Raw genomic sequence first — 13,793 nt, forward strand, 5'->3', positions numbered from 1 at the left:
TCGGCTCAAAACAAAAGTGATGTAGCCTAAACACGTGTGGAGTAATGATTACGATTCTGCGTTTTCACAAACGTGATTGCTTTTAATAAAAACGCAGTATCTGCCTTACAAATTAAAACAAGTTAGGAAATTAGAATATAAATCAATATTTTTTGGAATAGAGATTGTAAGTTTCTGAACCAACCACCATGCTACCTTGTTGACAACATGACTGCAAGGAAGATTACTGTTCCATCGAAAAGGGTGCTCCTCCCTCACCGCTTTTGCCATAAACCGGTGCACCGCGGGTCAGTTGACATTTTTTCGATTTGGTACTATTTTCACAAGTACAGTATGTGGTCAAATTTCACAAATGTTTGTACAAAACTCAAAACAGAGGCTCAAAAGGGCTGTTAAAAAAATTAACTTTTTAAAGCACATTTTCAGTTGACTAAGTACAACACACAAAATCACACAGTAACGTTTTCACCAAACCTAATCAGTGTTTCATCTAGAAATACCTTTAATATAAAGTAATTACCATTCGCAATGCTCACAATACATTTCATATGATTCTCTTCTCATTTCTTTAAATACATTTAATCATCACTTAATCCAACTGCGCTTAGTGGTTAATCACTTAACCGTTTGGTAAACCTATAGATTTTCAACTGGTTTGTCTACTATATATTGATCTTGAGAACTGCAGAGATAAAATGTGTGTTTGTAAATTATAACATCTAAATTACAGAATGATACATGATAACCATACGTAATGACTACTTGTTATTGCTAATATATTTTACATAGTGGTAACACCAATTGGTCACCATATAAAAGTGTGTGTTAACACTTGTTATTTCTTTCAACACGGAGCAGGATAGACAGCAAGGAGAGAAGAAATCAAAGAGCTCGTGGACAACTTGACCCAAACTGCTACAGACCTATATCTATCCTACCCTGCCTTTCTAAGGTCTTCGAAAGCCAAGTCAACAAACAGATACCAACCATTTCGAATCCCACCATACCTCTCCGCTATGCAATTTTGTTTCAGAGCTGGTCAGTGGCACCTCAGCCACGCTCAAGGTCCTAAACGATATCTTAACCGCCATCGATAAGAAACAATACTGTGCAGCCGTATTCATTGACCTGGCCAAGGCTTTCGACTCTGTCAATCACCACATCCTCATCGGCAGACTCGACAGCCTTGTGTTCTCAAATGATTGCCTCGCCTGGTTCACCAACTACTTCTCTGATAGAGTTCAGTGTGTCAAATCGGAGGGTCTGTTGTCAGGGCCTCTGCAGTCTCTATGGGGTGCCACAGGGTTCAATTCTTGGACCGACTCTCTTCTCTGTATTTTTATATTATTTTATTTACCGTTATTTTACCAGGTAAGTTGACTGAGAACACGTTCTCATTTGCAGCAACGACCTGGGGAATAGTTACAGGGGAGAGGAGGGGGATGAAAGAGCCAATTGTAAACTGGGGATTATTAGGTGACCGTGATGGTTGAGGCCAGATTGGGAATTTAGCCAGGACACCGGGGTTAACACCCCTACTCTTACGATAAGTGCCATGGATCTTTAATGACCTCAGAGAGTCAGGACACCCGTTTAACGTCCCATCCGAAAGACGGCACCCTACACAGAGCAGTGTCCCCAATCACTGCCCTGGGGCATTGGGATCTTTGTTTAGACCAGAGGAAAGAGTGCCTCCTACTGGCCCTCCAACACCACTTCCAGCAGCACCTGGTCTCCCATCCAGGGACTGACCAGGACCAACCCTGCTTAGCTCATACATCAATGATGTCGCTCTTGCGCTGGTGAGTCTCTGATCCACCTCTACGCAGACGACACCATTCTGTATACTTCTGGCCCTTCTTTGGACACTGTGTTAACAACCCTCCAGACGAGCTTCAATGCCATACAACTCTCCTTCCGTGGCCTCCAATTGCTCTTACATACAAGTAAAACTAAATGCATGCTCTTCAAACGATCGCTGCCTGCACCTGCCCGCCTGTCCAACATCACTACTCTGGACGGCTCTGACTTAGAATATGTGGACAACTACAAATACCTAGGTGTCTGGTTAGACTGTAAACTCAGTTTACTCAGTTTACTCAGTAAAACACTGGAATGGTAGATGTGCAGTGGAAGAATGTGCAAAGTAGAGATAGAAATAATGGGTGCAAAGGAGCAAAATAAATAAATAAATACAGTAGGGGAAGAGGTAGTTGTTTGAGCTAAATTATACAGGTGCAGTAATAATATGTGAACTGCTCTGACAGCTGGTGCTTAAAGCTAGTGAGGGAGATAAGTGTTCAGTTTCAAGAGATTTTTGTAGTTCGTTCCAGTCATTGCAGCAGAGAAACTGGAAGGAGAGGCGGCCAAAGAAGAATTTGTTTTGGGGGTGACCAGAGAGATATACCTGCTGGAGCGCGTGCTACAGGTGGGTGCTGCTATGGACCAGCGAGCTGAGATAAGGGGACTTTACCTAGCAGGGTCTTGTAGATGATAGTTTGCTACGAGTATGAAGCGAGGGCCAGCCAACGAGAGCATACAGGTCGCAGTGGTGGGTAGTATATGGGGCTTTGGTGACGAAACGGATGGCACTGTGATAGACTGCATCCAATTTATTGAGTAGGGTATGGAGCTATTTTGTAAATGACATCGCCGAAGTCGAGGATTGGTAGGATGGTCATTTTTACAAGGGTATGTTTGGCAGCATGAGTGAAGGATGCTTTGTGCGCCGAATAGCGCAAGCCAAATTCTAGATTTAACTTTGGATTGGAGATGTTTGATGTGAGTCTGGAAGGAGAGTTTACAGTCTAACCAGACACCTAGGTATTTGTAGTTGTCCACATATTCGAAGTCAGAACCGTCCAGAGTAGTGATGCTAGGCGGGCGGGCAGGTGCGAGCAGCGATCGGTTGACGAGCATGCATTTAGTTTTACTTGCATTTAAGAGCAGTTGGAGGCCACAGAAGGAGAGTTGTATGGCATTGAAGATTGTCTGGAGGTTAGTTAACACAGTGTCCAAATAAGGGCCAGAAGTATACAGAATGGTGTCATCTGCGTAGAGGTAGATCAGAGAATCACCAGCCGCAAGAGCGACATCATTGATATATACAGAGAAAAGAGTCGGCCCGAGAATTGAACCCTGTGCACCCCCATAGAGACTTCCAGAGGTTTAGACAACAGGCCCTCCGATTTGGTACACTGAACTCTATCTGAGAAGTAGTTGGTGAACCAGGCGTGGCAGTCATTTGAGAAACCAAGGCTGTTGAGTCTGCCGATAAGAATGCGGTGATTGACAGAGCCGAAAGCCTTGGCCAGGTCGATGAATACGGCTGCACAGTATTGTCTTTTGTCGATGGCGATTATGATATCGTTTAGGACCTTGAGCGTGGCTGAGGTGCACCCATGACCAGCTCGGAAACCAGATCGTATAGCGGAGAAGGTACGGTGGGATTCAAAGCCAGATTTGGATTTAAAGCCAGAAGGAGGCTAGTATCAGCTACATTTATGCCTTTACTAGACTATGGGGATATTTGATATATGAATGCTTCCGCTCAGTGTTTGAGATCAATTGACACCCTTTACCATGGCTCTTTGAGATTTATTTTAAACTGCAAAACCCTTACGCACCACTGCACTTTGTATACCAGGGTTGGCTGGCCTTCTCTAGTCACTCGTAGGCTCAGTCACTGGTATACTTTTATTTATAAAGCCATTTTGGGTTTACTACCTTTTTATTTGGGCATTTTTATTGTTCATAAATGTGGTGGGTACTCTTTTCTTTCGCTGGACTTTATCCTGCTAACTGTTCCAAATGTCCGAACTGAATTTGGTAAAAGGGCTTTTATGTACTCTGCGCCATCGTCTTGGAACGCCTTACAAAATACTTTTAAACTGGAAGAACTTGTCCCGATTGGTATTTTTAAATCACTGATGAATGATCTTGAGACTGATTCCCTGGCCTGTCAATGTTTTTAATTAGCTGTTTTTGATTTCTGTTATACTCTTGTGAATTCTATGGTTTCTACTAGATTACTTGTAGTTTTTCATTTGTCTGTCTGTCATTTTGTAATGACTTGGTGCTGCCTATCTTGGCCAGGGACGCTCTTGAAAAAGAGATTTAAATCTCAATGAGCCCTTCCTGTTAAATAAAGGTAAATAAAATAAATACATTTAAAAAAATGGTCAGTGATCTGTTTGTTAACTTGGCTTTCGAAGACCTTAGAAAGGCAGGGTAGGATAGATATAGGTCTGTAACAGTTTGGGTCTAGAGTTTCTCCCCCTTTGAAGAGGGGATGACCGCGGCAGCTTTCCAATCTTCGGTGATCTCAGATGATGCGAAAGAGAGGTTGAACAGGCTAGTGAATAGGGTTGCAACAATTTCCATGGATAATTTTAGAAAGAGAGGGTCCAGATTGTCTAGCCCAGCTGATTGTAGCCCAGGATGAATATGTATGAACTTTCCAATTTGTAAGTCGCTCTGGATAAGAGCGTCTGCTAAATGACTTTTAATGTAAATGTAAATTGTAGGGTACAGATTTTGCAGCTCTTCAGAACATCAGGTATCTGGATTTGGGTGAGAAGGAGAAATGGGGGAGGCTTGGGCAAGTTGCTGTGGGGGGTGCAGAGCTGTTGACCGGGGTAGGGTAGCCAGGTGGAAAGCAAGACCAGCCGTAGAAAAAATGCTTATTGAAATTCTCGATAATTGTAGATTTATCAGTGGTGACAGTGTTTCCTAGCATCAGTGCAGTGGCCAGCTGGGAGGAGGTGCTCTTATTCTCCATGAACTTTACAGAGTCCCAAACTTTTGGAGTTTGTGCTACAGGACGCAAATTTCTGTTGGAAAAAGCTAGCCTTTGCTTTCCTAACTGCCTTGAAAAGTTGCATATCATGGGACTATTCGATGCTAAGCAGTACGCCACAGGATGTTTTGTGCTGGTCAAGGGCAGTCAGTCTGGAGTGAACCAAGGGCTATATCTGGGATTTTACTAACAAAAGACGTAGGAATTAATGTTTCCAGTTAGAAATAGTAGGCTGTGCATCAAAAAACTATTTTCAACAAAAAACGAACCCTCAAATGCACTTTTGCAGTTTGTAAGTTGTCTGCAGGTGGCTTTTTGTGAATGCACTCAACTAATCAAGCATTATCAGGTTATTGTAAACTGCTTCTAATACTCAACGTAGAACGATTTGTCTTAATGTACAGTTATATGAAAGTGATGCTATGAAAAGAATCTTTCACGTTATCAAACGCTCAGCTTGACTGACAAAATCACTGCCTATTACTGTGATTAAAAAGAGCATATGAAAACTTTTTTTTTCATGAGGCCTACCTGTACACCTTCCTTAAGCACCTCTGTTTGAACACCTCTCCTGTCCTTGATCCATTCCACATACAGACATTTGCGATTCTTTTCAGTGTCCATGTGAAAGATAGTTATTACGAGGCGGAACATTTGTTAACTCCCCCCCCCCCACCCATTTTTTTTTAAACACCCATGTAAAATGAAGGCCTGCAAGCTTACACTTAAATTTAGAGAAATTCATGTAAAATCATGTGAGATGAAAATGGACAAACTAAAAGGTGTGAAATATAGAAGTGTAGTCAGTGGACATAATGAACCTTGTTTTAAGACATTAGGTCACATGACCAAGGAGCTATTGACATTCTAAATTTAGAAAATATTTATGTAAAATCGTGTGAGATGAAAATGGACACACTAAAGGGTGTGCAATGTGTAGGCCCACTGAGTGGACATTCTGAACCTTGTTTGAAGTAACTAGGTCACATAACCAAGGAGCTATTGAAATTCTAAATTTTGAAAAATTCATGTAAAAACGTATGAGGTGAAACTTGACAAACTAAAGGGTGTGCAATATAGAAGGGTAGTCAGTGGACATTCTGAACCTTGTTTGAGTCCAGTAGGCCATATGAACAATGAGCTATTGAAATTAAAAAATGTAAATAAATAAATGTTAAATAGTGCGAGATGTAAATCGACCCCCAAAAAATGTGTTTAATTTGTGTCTATGCCATCGGGTTAGTTAGAAACATTTTTTACGTTTTAGGAGTAATGGTTAAATAGCTATTGAAATTTGAAAAAATTGATTTGTCACTATGTTGACGGTCCCTAACTGCTGTTGGTGGAGGTAAAGGCAGCTACAGGCGAATATCCAACCTGAAACTGTCTTTACCTCGGTATTTGATTGTATTCTTAACATATCGATACATTTACCTCATAGTCATGTGGTTAATAGCAAAATAACTACAAGAGCATGACATTTACATTAATGTACAAATGTTTATAATAGGAAAACTTTACAATTAAACGTCTTATAGAGTAATATAGCTAATGTCATTGTGATTTGTCAATGTGGGCAGTCTTTACATATACTTTTATTTACGGRTATAAAGCATTTCATCATGCAACTGATTAATGTCATGGCTAGAAGAGATACAGTTTGTCAAATTGATGTCAATTATTTTATTTTAACCTTTTAGCAAACCCTAACCCATTGCATTGCCATAACCTACAGTAACACTTACCTGCTGCGTAAATTCTCTTAACCTGATACGAAAAGTCAATTCTGACAAACTGTTTCCCTTCTAGCCAAAACCTCTTCATTCCGTTTGATTGGGATTACGTCGTTACCTGGTTGGTCACGTGCGTGTCAGTCAAAAATGGGTAGTGTGTAAACTACATGTAATTTCAGCTCCGAAATGCTTTTTTTTTTGTTTGTTTTAATGAAACAGAAGGCGCTTTTTTTTGTGAAGTTATATTTAAAACTCATCCTGTCAGACCAGTTTGTCAAATTTCAGGGTTGGTAGCCAGCCAGGTAGCCATTACGCAGGTAAAGGGAGTGAACAAAACTCCACAATTGTTTGTGGCGAGGACAGAACATGGTACAATAACCAGAAACTGGAAGACCACACGGAAATATATATTTTTTTTATCGACATAGAAGAATACTGGTGAGTAGTTAGCTGTATTATCCGCATCCAAATTAAAGTTATTTTCAAGGATTTGTGGAGTCTGACGTTCGCACGTTGACGTTATTTCATCCACTGACAATCTAAAAATCGAAAACTGAATCAAATCGAGTAAATCCCAATTTTAAAGGCGATTTAATTGATCACATATTGGCTATGAACAGTCCACTTATGTTATTTCCAGACGTTCTTATACAGATTTGCTTTGTTTCTGTGTAGTTGAACTTTTCCATGTCCTTTTATTTTACACTTGAATTGTTTGTAAACATGATTCTCTATACGGGATGTGAATGACATTTAATTGTAGTCTTGATACTCTTCCAGGAGACAGTGTGTCTACGACACACAGTCTTATAGGGTTGCTTCAGAATGGAGAAGGGTCTCACTCTCTCTGTTTTATATAAACACACAGCATAGACAGCTGACAATGGCTGGCCGGCCGCTAGATCTGCGCTAGAGTCTAGGATTGGTGTGCATTCCCGGTAATACACACCTGTCCCCTATGAAGCGGCTCGTACATAAAGCATCCTTGATTCAAGCTGCAAATACATCATTTCCCTCCTTAATTAGATTTAAAAGCGAGCCGTGGGGGTGGGGGGGAACAGGAAAGATGTGTACTGTCTTAATAAATTAATCAAACAAAACATTTCCAACACCATTTTGGTTTTTATCCGGACAATACTATGTACATTTGAGATAGCAAATAATCTTACAAACGGTTTTAGTTAATATCCCACCCCAAGAAGTTGGCTCCAATATTTTACAGTGCCAAATCAAAGGCAATTTGTTTTCAACTCTTTCGCTATTGTGTCAAATCAGAGTACACTTATGTGAACACTGTGTGCAACATCCTAAATTGTAAGAAAATTGTGTTTTATTAGAGCGGTACACACACACACACTCAGTGGCCAGTTTATTAGGTACACCCATCTAGTACCAGGTCGGACCCTCTTTGCCTCCAGAACAGACTGAATTCTTTGGGGCGTGGTAACGTTGCTYAATTGGTATCAAGGGACCTAACGTGTGCCAGGAAAACATTCCTCAAACCATTGCACCACCGCCACCAGCCTGTACCGTTGACACCAGGCAGGATGGGGGCCATGGACTCATGCTGCTTACACCAAATCCCGGGTCTGCCATCAGCATGACGCAACAGAGGCCGGGATTCGTCGGACCAGGCGATGCGCGACTCTTGCCATTCTCCTTTTGACTTTTCATCAACGAGCACAGGACAGCCGCTGCCTGGATGTTTGTTTGTCGCATCATTCTCAGTAAACCCTAGACACTGTCGTGTGTGAAAAGCCCAGGAGGCCGTTTCTGACATAGTGGAACTGGCGTGCCTGGTACTGACATATTTATACCATGCTCAAAGTTGCTTAGGTCACATCTTTTGCCCGTTCTAACATTCAATCAAACAGTAACTGGATGCCTGTCTGACTGCTTTATATAGAAAGCCATATGACTCACTGTAGGAGCGAACCATTTCTTTGTGAACAGGGTGGTGTACCTAATAAACTGGCCTCAATGTATTTTCCCACTTTTTCTTTCCAGGCGGCTTGCCATTTAAAGCTAGTTAAGGAAGAAAAATAATGCCTTTGCAGACTGAATCAAATTGTATCTGTCACATGCGCTGAATACAACAGGTGTCGACCTTACTGTGAAATACTTGCATACATGCCCTTAACCAATAATTCAGTTGGAGGATGCTTTATGTACGAGCCTGTTCACAGGTGACGCAAGCGTATTACTAGGAATGCAGATCTAGATGCCACCATTGCCCGCCGAGGGTAACACACGCAGAGGGAAAGACTGCAGGAGTTGCCTTGAGAGAGAGAGAGAGAGAGAGAGAGAGAGAGAGAGAGAGAGAGAGAGAGAGAGAGAGAGAGAGAGCTTTCTACCACTGCAATGTGTCAGTCACCACCTTGTTAGCCGGTGTCTCGGGGTCCAGTTTCAGGCCACAAAACCCCATAGGTCATGAACACAGATTACTCGACCTCTGCTAAATGGGGGGGATGATATTACGTGTGATGGATTGGCCGTTCGAAACACTGACAATATAATGGACGGCCTGAGGGTCAATGCACTTCCTGAATGTGTTCCACACGGCCTTTTCCAAGCAGGAGGTAGGGTTTAAATGTTTGACAAGAATAGGAGCAGACCTGGTTAAACACACACTGGTTAATGTCCTGATGAATATGTGGTGACAGAGATGTGTATTTAGGTGTAGTGTTACTCTGAGTGCACTGTAACAACAGATGAACTCTGAGCGTAGTGTCGCTCTGAGTGCTCATAATATCGTAACAGATCCGCCTTCTTGTGGAGGACTTCCTCTTCTATGTTTCCAGTCCGCGTCCCAAATTACACACTATTTCCTGTACAAATTACACCCTATTTCCTGTACAAATTACACCCTATTTCCTGTACAAATTACACCCTATTTCCTGTACAAATTACACCCTATTTCCTGTACAAATTACACCCTATTTCCTGTACAAATTACACCCTATTTCCTGTATAGCGCTTATAGGAGTCTGGTCGAAAGTAGTGCATTATATTTACGAAATAGGGTGCCTTGTAATTTTTCTGTCCTCCACCCCTATTGTATATTCCTGCCAGCCAGTCAGTGATGTGTTCCTTAGAGGACAGCCTGAGGTAGGGCCAGTCAGTGACGTGTTCCTTAGACGACAGCCTGAGGTAGGGCCAGTCAGTGACGTGTTCCTCAGACGACAGCCTGAGGTAGGGCCAGTCAGTGACGTGTTCCCTAGACGACAGCCTGAGGTAGGGCCAGTCANGACGACAGCCTGAGGTAGGGCCAGTCAGTGACGTGTTCCCTAGACGACAGCCTGAGGTAGGGCCAGTCAGTGACGTGTTCCCTAGACGACAGCCTGAGGTAGGGCCTAAGACGGTACAGTATAAAGATAGGTGGAAACTGCTTCTCTGTTAACGCTTGTAGGCGATGTTGGCTAGCTAAGCTCATGTGCAGGAAAACATCATTGTGTCTAACGGTCGTCTTGTGCAGAACTGTGTCAGTTTGTCACGGTTTGGAGTAATAACACGTTAAACTATTCAAGATATTGGTTCAAATCTAGGTTGTGACTTTTAGCTTTTGAGAAAAGTAAAACATTTTTAAGGAAGAATTTTCACTTCTCAAACCCCGAACTGATCTGTTTCGCAAGCATTCCCAGAAGTCTCGTGATGTTGTGCCTCTGGGTTTTGAAAAAATCTTTGGTAGGGCTTATTGTTATTGTTTTATTATAGATGCGACATCTACACCCTAGTTCAGACATGTTGAGGGCTACAAGTCACGTCACACAGCACAGTGATACAATGTAAGGTTGAACCATGCAATATGCCAAATACTTGTTCATAAAGATTAGTACACATGTTACTGCGTTTGCCCAGGAAGTTATGTTGGTTTGACAGGGATAGCGAAACAGTCAAGTCTTCAACTGTCAGACATGAGGTGAAGTGTTGTGGTTGTTGAGTCTCTTGTTAGTTACGTGATAGACCAACCGTGAGGGTGAAAGCTGGTGATGGAGACTATAGGCAAACGCAAGTCTGTCCCCTTTTTCTCTCCGTATGGAAATAAATGGCTCTAGAAAGGGTACCAAGAAAGCAAGATTTGAATCCTGACTTGTAAGGCAAATGTTGTGAATTCAAGTGTTTTCTTTAGCTTGAAGACAGACCTCTCCCCCTTTATCACTCTCCATTTTCCTTTTTTAAGCTGCTTTCATTAGCATGGTGTTACTTTCTGTTCAGTGATGGTGTGGAATGGATGTCAGTCAGGTTGTTGTTCTCCAATAGCAGGAAGTCATCCACAACAATGCAGTTTTTTATATATATATATATATATGATCATATGCTGGATGGACCTAATATGACTGTTAACATTGATCTTCTATCATTTCCATACTTTTTTTGTTGTTGATTTAAAAAAAATTAGAATATCCTTGGTGGCACACTTTTTCCGGTTGATTCTTGAATGAATGGTATGATTTACTCCCCCGTTGAGCCAGACAGTCATTGGCTGTTCCAGTAGTAAATACACTTAATTTGATTGGGATCCTGTCTTGACTCTCCCAGCAAGAGCTGATATGGGATCATCTAGTACTGTGGTTCCCAAACTTGTTATAGTTCCGTACCCCTTCAAACATTCAACCTCCAGCTGAGTACCCCCTCTAGCACCAGGGTCAGCGCACTCTCAAAAGTTGTTATTTTGCCATCATTGTAAGCCTGCCACACACACACACTATACGATACATTTATTAAACATAAGAATGAGTGTACGTTTTTGTCACAACCCGGCTCGTGGGAAGTGACAAAGAGCTCGTTTACGACCAGGGAACAAATAATGATTTGAATTGTGCTCTTTGTTTAACCATCTTACATTTAAAACCTTATTTGTTAATAGAAAATTGTGAATAACTCACCACAGGTTAATGAGAAGGGTGTGCTTGAAAGGATGCACATAACTCTGCAATGTTGGGTTGTATTGGAGAGTCTCGATCTTAAATAAGTTTCCACACACAGTCTGTGCCTGTATTTTATTTTTCCTGCTAGTGAGGGCAGAGAATCCACTCTCACATAGGTATGTGATTGCAAAGGGCATCACTGTCTAAACAGCGCGATTTGCCAAGGCAGGATACTCTGAGCGCAGCCCAATCCAGAAATCTGTCAGTGGCTTCTGATTTTAAATATAATGTTCACAGAACCGATGAGGCTCTCTTGTTCAGATAACGGTAAGTGAATTGGAGGCAGGGTATGAAAGGGATAACGAATCCAGTTGTTTGTGTCATCCGTTTCGGGAAAGTACCTGCGTAATTGCGCACCCAACTTGCTCGGGTGCTTTGCTATATCACATTTAACATTGTTCGTAAGCTTGAGTTCATTTGCACACAAAAAAATCAAACAATGATTGAAAGACCTGTGTGTTGTCCTTGTTAATGCAGACAGAGAAGAGCTCCAACTTCTTAATCATAGCCTCAATTTTATCCCGCACATTGAATATAGTTACGGAGAGTCCCTGTAATCCTAGATTCAGATCATTCTGGCGAGATAAAACATCACCCAGATAGGCCAGTCGTGTGAGAAACTCGTCATCATGCAACCGGTCAGACAAGTGAAAATTATGGTCAGTAAAGAAAACCTTACGCTTGTCTCTCAATTTAAAAAATGTGTCAATAGTTTGCCCCTTGATAACCAGCGCACTCCTTCCTGTATGTTGTAAAAGCGTTACTTGGTCGCTGCCCATATCATTGCATAGTGCAGAAAATACAAGACAGTTCAGTGGCCTTGTTTTAACAAAGGTAACCATTGTCACTGTAGTGTCCAAAAAGGCATTCCCTTGGCAGCAAGAGCCTCTCGGTGGATGCTGCAGTGTACCCAAGTGGCGTCGGGAGCAACTGCTTGCACACGTGTTACCACTCCACTATGTCTCCGTGTCATGGCTTTTGCACCATCAGTACAGATATTAACATGAGCAGCAGCTACGTTTAGCTACATACGGGACCGTTAGTGGAATTCCCGCGAGATAGAGTAACGGTTAATGTGATTGGATGTTAATTATTTGACGTTGTTGTTATTTCGCTCAACACTAGATGGTTAAATTGTATTTTTGGCAGTGAAACGAGGCTACTCAGGCGAGAAAAAAACCTCACCCAAATGTATAGCCCCGTTGGAAAATATAAATGGACTGTTTGAAAATGTGGATAAAATTATGTGAATCACATTTTTATTTGGCGTACCCTCGACGGCATTGCGCGTACCCCAGTTTGGGAATACCTGGTCTAGTAGGTAAAGAGGACTGTGTTTCCTGTTAGGGTCTAGTAGGTAAAGAGGACTGTTTCCTGTTAGGGTCTAGTAGGTAAAGAGGACTGTGTTTCCTGTTTGGGTCTAGTAGGTAAAGAGGACTGTGTTTCCTGTTTGGGTCTAGTAGGTAAAGAGGACTGTGTTTCCTGTTTGGGTCTAGTAGGTAAAGAGGACTGTGTTTCCTGTTTGGGTCTAGTAGGTAAAGAGGACTGTGTTTTCCTGTTTGGGTCTAGTGGTAAAGAGAACTGTGTTTCTTGTTAGGGTCTAGTAGGTAAGAGGACTGTGTTTCCTGTTTGGGTCCAGTAGGTAAAGAGGACTGTGTTTCCTGTTTGGGTCTAGTAGGGAAGAGGACTGTGTTTCCTGTTTGGGTCCAGTAGGTAAGAGGACTGTGTTTCCTGTTTGGGTCCAGTAGGTAAAGAGGACTGTGTTTTCCTGTTTGGGTTCTAGTAGGTAAAGAGACTGTGTTTTCCTGTTTGGGTCTAGTAGGGAAGAGGACTGTGTTTCCTGTTTGGGTCCAGTAGGTAAAGAGGACTGCGTTTCCTGTAGGGTCTAGTAGGTAAAGAGGACTGTGTTTTCTGTTAGGGTTACTAGTAGGGAAAGAGGACTGTGTTTCCTGTTAGACTAGTTAGCAGATGATTTGTGGTCGCCCGGTAGCTAAACTTAGAGCAGTGTTTTAACCCCTGACCTTGCCCTCTACTCAGGGGGCATTGGCAGTTGGGTGAGGGAGTTGGGCTATGTTAAATATTGAGATGGGGGTGGGTGTTTATTTTATTTATTTATTTCACCTTTATTTAACCAGGTAGGCTAGTTGAGAACAAGTTCTCATTTGCAGGCTGCCTGGCCAAGATAAAGCAAAGCAGTGCGACACAACAACAACACAGAGTTACACATGGAATAAACAAACATACATTCTTTAGTGAATCTCTTGCCTCAGGTTACAAGGCAAGCAGGCAGCGAGCCAGGTATGTGAGGCAGCGAGCCAGGTATGTGAGGCAGCG

The 13,793-nt window shown here is 42.2% G+C and overlaps 1 protein-coding gene across 1 annotated transcript in view; it reads left to right on the forward strand.

Moving 5' to 3' along the window:
• Positions 1 to 6,798: 6,798 nt before the first annotated feature.
• The window catches only part of LOC112071984 (phospholipid-transporting ATPase IC-like), a 61,665-nt gene continuing 54,670 nt past the window's right edge, over positions 6,799 to 13,793 (forward strand). Inside the window, 1 exon segment of the mRNA XM_070439590.1 lies at positions 6,799 to 6,969. The gene's annotated coding sequence lies outside the window, so the exon portion shown is untranslated.

The sequence above is a fragment of the Salvelinus sp. IW2-2015 genome, unplaced genomic scaffold (genome assembly GCF_002910315.2).
Source record: "Salvelinus sp. IW2-2015 unplaced genomic scaffold, ASM291031v2 Un_scaffold1790, whole genome shotgun sequence".
In the NCBI taxonomy this organism is placed as follows: domain Eukaryota; kingdom Metazoa; phylum Chordata; class Actinopteri; order Salmoniformes; family Salmonidae; genus Salvelinus; species Salvelinus sp. IW2-2015.